Below are 5094 nucleotides of genomic sequence, written 5' to 3'. Positions count from 1 at the left end.
GGAAAAGGCATAATCTAGCAAAATAATTGTCCCTTTGGCTTATATTCTAAGAGGAAGTAGGGCCAACAATATGGATACAGACAAGGTAGTACAAAATACAAGTAGAGTAATTCCTAGGAAATAGTGGAAGCAGGTCTAAACTGGAGGTAAGTCTGCTAATAACCAGGCAAAATAAAAGGATCGGGACCCGCAGAGATGGCTAGGATGGAACAAGGTGGTGGCCAAAGAGGGAATTTCTGCAGAGACAGCCAGTAACTCAGAATCAGAGATGTTGAAGGGAGCACGGAAGTGAGAAGATGATTCTTAACACTTTCAAAGGAGCAAAGATGATGTTATTCTGAGGAGACAGCATGGTACCATGGGAAAACCCAATGACTGTTGAGTCAGAAGGCTTGGGTTCAACATGACCTCTGTTGCTTACTAGATATGTGACCTTGGGCAACTCACTTATCTTTTGCCTTCATCAAGAATTCAAAAGGTAATTTTCTGATATTACAAATTATGAATTAGTGGAGCCCCATTGAATCAGGCTTTGCCATATCTCTGAATTTGTTGTTGAGTCATGTTTGACTCTTTACAACCCCATTTGAGAGTTTCTTGGTGACAATACCGTAGTTGTTTGACATTTCCTTCTCCAGCTTATTCTGTAGATGAGGAAATTGAGACAAAAATGGGTTAAGTGACTTGTCCAGAATCACACAGGTTCAGATTTTGACTTAGATATTCCTGATTCCTGGTCCAACCTGTGCTTCACCTTGTAGTTCACATCTCTGGATATTATAGTATTGTTAAGAGAGGGGAGGAAGAGAGAGGGAGGAGGGAGGGAGAGAGAAATAGAGGAAGAGGGAGAGGGAGAGACAGAAAGGGAAAGAAAGAGGGAGGGAGGGAGGAAGGAAGGAAGAAGGAAGGAAGGAAGGAAGGAAGGAAGGAAGGAAGGAAGGAAGGAAGGAAGGAAGGAAGGAAGGAAGGAAGGAAGGAAGGAAGGAGAGAAAAAAGGAAGGAAGAGAAAGAAAGAAAGAGAGAGAGAAGAAAGAAAAAGAGAGAAAGAAAGAGAGAGAGAAAGAAAGAAAGAAAGAAAGAGAGAGAGAAAGAAAGAGAGAAAGAAAGAGAGAAAGAGAAAGAGGAGAGAAAGAGAGAGAGAAAGAGAGAGAGAAAGAGAGAAAGAAAGAAAGAAAGAAAGAAAGAAAGAGAGAGAGAAAGAAAGAAAGAAAGAAAGAAAGAAAGAGAGAGAGAAAGAAGAAAGAAAGAAAGAGAGAAAGAAAGAAAGAAAGAAAGAAAGAAAGAAAGAAAGAAAGAAAGAAAGAAAGAAAGAAAGAAAGAAAGAAAGAAAGAAAGGAAAGAAAGAAAGAAAGAAAGAAAGAAAGAAAGAAAGAAAGAAAGAAAGAAAGAAAGAAAGAAAGAAAGAAAGAAAGAAAGAAAGAAAGAAAGAAAGAAAGAAAGAAAGAAAGAAAGAAAGAAAGAAAGAAAGAAAGAAAGAAAGAAAGAAAGAAAGGAAGGAAGGAAGAAAGGAAGGAAGAAAGGAAAGGAAAGGAAAGGAAAGGAAAGGAAAGGAAAGGAAAGGAAAGGAAAGGAAAGGAAAGGAAAGGAAAGGAAAGGAAAGGAAAGGAAAGGAAAGGAAAGGAAAGGAAAGGAAAGGAAAGGAAAGGAAAGGAAAGGAAAGGAAAGGAAAGGAAAGGAAAGGAAAGGAAGGAAAGGAAAAAAGGTCTATTCCTTGTAACAAATATGCATGGGATGCCTTCTTGTCATGAAGGGGTCTGGGTCATTAGTTTGTTTGTTTTTTTCAGATACGGTTTGAACTAGATAGGATTCTTTTTTTAAATGGTCCCTTCTAATTCTGTGATTCTGCAAACATTCTAATCTATTTTTTAAAAATCTAGATCTCTGATTTAATTGGCATGGGGAATTTACAATGAGGAAGCCCCCTGTACAACATAGACAAGCAGATGTCCTATAACTTATAGCCTTAGGGAGTTCCCTGGAGCGTAGAAGAGGCAAGTGATTTGGGTCATACAGCTAGGATATCTCAGAGGTGAGACTTGAACTGTCTTCCTGATTCTACTGCCCACTTTCTTGTCACTATGACACACTGCCTCCTACAGTTGAAATAATGTTCTCAGTCTGTCCCTCCAGCATGTTGAGACACCTTTGGGCTGCTCATGTGTCAGAATGGGAGAGAGGCATTTGAAGGGAGTTACTTATGTAAGAGGCTTAGATACTCCTCTAGATGACCTCAGCATCCTTTCCTAGGGGTGTGCCTGTATCCTTGGGCTTCTGAACAAAATTAAGACACATAGATCTTAAGAAACAGAGCTGGGATTTACACTCAGCACTCTTTCCACTATACTCTCCAGCTTCTCAAAGGAAACCCTATTTACATGAACCAACAATATCTTTCATTGAATACAAGCATAACTCAGGTGTTGAAGTGCCACTGTGTATAGAGAATTGGACCAGGAAAAGCTGAATTAAAATATAGCCTAAGATTCTAATGAACTGTGTGACCCTGGTCAAGTCACTTAACCACTGCCTGCCTCAGTTTTCTCATTTGTAAAATGGGAATCATAACAATACTCACCTCTTAGAGTTATGAGGATCAAATTAGATAATATTTGTAAAGGACTTAGCATGATGCCTAGTACAGAGTAGGTTCTGCATAAATGCTTTCTATGATGATGAAGATAATGAACTTTATCTCACAGAGAGCAGAGAAGAGGATGGAAGGGAAGAGAAGGGAGAGTCAATAACCCATGTCTGACCTTCAGCTTGTATCTGGAGGTCTTGAAAATTTGTACTAATTGCCACATCCTGGACCATGTCATAGGATCATAGCTATAGACATGAAAGAGACTCTGGGGTTGTCTAGTCCAAACTCCTTATTTTGTGGAGGACCAATCTGAGGCCCAGAGTGGTGTATTGATTTACCCAAAGCTTCTTCCTCCTAAATGACCCATTTACCCAAGGCATCTTCCTCCTCTGATCCATTTGTCTAAGAGTTCTCCCTCCTCTATGGCCCATGATTTCTGGGTCCACTCTCCATTTCTCCTTAGAAGAGTCAAGAAATAAAGTGGCAATATTTGCCCATTGTCCTAGACAGGTAGAGTTTGAGGTGCACCCTATTCCTTCGGGCTCATGGTTGGGTGGGACAAAAGAAAGCCCTTCTCCCGTTGTAGAATGGTAAATAGCTACAGTTCAATCACAACCCTCCCTTTCTCCCTTTTCCTCAGATTTGTAATCAGCCCTTTGTCCCAAGGTAAAACATGGGGGTCGATGGGGAAAGGGGCTTTTCCTCCCTAGAAGGGACATACCTCTTCCTATGAAGGCCATCATTCATGCATATCCTCTTGAGGTTCTCTACCATCCAGTGTAGCCACATGATGTGAGCCCACTTTTCTCTGCCCACAGGACCCCCATTGTTAGGATGTCCTCATCCATGGAGCTCTCCCAGAACCTTACATGACCTCCACGCTCTCTCTTGGCTCTCAGTATATAATAATGATCACAATGAGGACCTATTTGGCCCAAAATGCAGCTGAAGTCAATCAAGAGCTATTGAATGATATATCCTAGGCCAGATGCTGGGGACAGGAATACCAGGGCGGGTGAGACCATCCTAGGTCTCAAAGAGTTAACATTCTGCCAGGAGGTGCAGGATTCCCTCCCCTCTCTGCTCCCCAGGAGTCCTGGTCAGGATGCAACAGGGCTCATGATGACGCCAAAAGGTCTTCAGACCATCACTACTGTGACGACCAATCTACAAGAGTTTGCCTTAAGTTGTCCCAGACATAAGGATTCCTAGGGGAGGCCCTGCAGGGATAAGATACTAAGACAGACAGAAACACAGCATCCGTCCCTTCATGAGCTGTCCTGTAGGCTCCCCCCAAATCTTTCTGGGCTGTTCTTGGGTAATCCCTGCTCATGAGGACTTGCTGCATGTGGAGAGCTCTCAGCTGCCCCTGCGGTGGTCATCCTTACCGAGCCTCCATGCCCAGAACTCTCCTCGACGGAATCCCACCCTTTCCCACTCCAACAGAAAGCTTCCCAACTACCCGACCCTCTCCCCAGCCTTGGCCATGCACAGGAGGCCCCAGGCCAAGGGCCAGAATGGTTCTGGGCTGAGAAGGGCTATCCTGGAGGGCTCAGACTCACTCTTAGGACAGAGGCAGATTCCTCCAGTTTGACTGCCTGCCCTGAAATCATTTTAATAGGCAATAGGTACAGAGAGACAGACAGACATATAACACACGTATACATGCACATTGTAAACATATATGTGTATGCACATACATGTATACACACAAATAAATGCATGTATATGAATGATGCATGTACACATAGTACACTCACATTGATCGTGTGTTATCAGTGTGTGATAAATTGGGTATATTATATACACATTTTATATGTGAATGTAAGTATGTATGTAGGTAAATAATATAAACATGTGAAGGGCTTCTAGGTGGTATGATGGATTGAGCATAGAGCTTGGAGTCAGAAAGTCTGCAGTTCAAATTCAAACTGACAGATATTAGCTGTGTGACCCTGGGCAACTCACTTAACCTCTGTTTGCTTCAGTTTCCTCACCTGTCAAATGAACTGGAGAAGAAAATGGCAGACCGACCACTCCAGTGTCTCTGCCAAGAAAACTCCAAGAGTTCAAAGTGAACTGAAATGATTGAACTGGTCAATATTGACTGAAATTATTGAACAAAAACATATGTATGTATATATATATATATAGATGTGTAGATACATACATACACGTACATATTTGTCTGTGAACATGTGTGCCCTCTAGTAGGATATAAACTCCATGAGGTCAGGGATTGTCTTGCCTTTGTATTTATAGCTCCATTACAAACACACAGTACCTAGAACATGCTTCATAAATGATGGGGGATTTATTGATTTTAATTATTCTAAGGGCTAAATATTCTCATTAACAGAGACTTAGAGCAAGCAATGGGGCTTAGAGACCATCCTGTTCAACCTAGGCTTAGCACAGGCAAAGAATATGATGCCCAGAGAGGTGAATAATGGTTGAGGTTTTCCAGTAGATTATAAGCTTTCTGAGGGTAGGGACAATTTCATTTTTGT

Source organism: Monodelphis domestica, chromosome 2 (genome assembly GCF_027887165.1).
Source record: "Monodelphis domestica isolate mMonDom1 chromosome 2, mMonDom1.pri, whole genome shotgun sequence".
Taxonomy (NCBI): Eukaryota; Metazoa; Chordata; class Mammalia; order Didelphimorphia; family Didelphidae; genus Monodelphis; species Monodelphis domestica.
Note: the sequence above shows the minus strand (reverse complement) of the source record.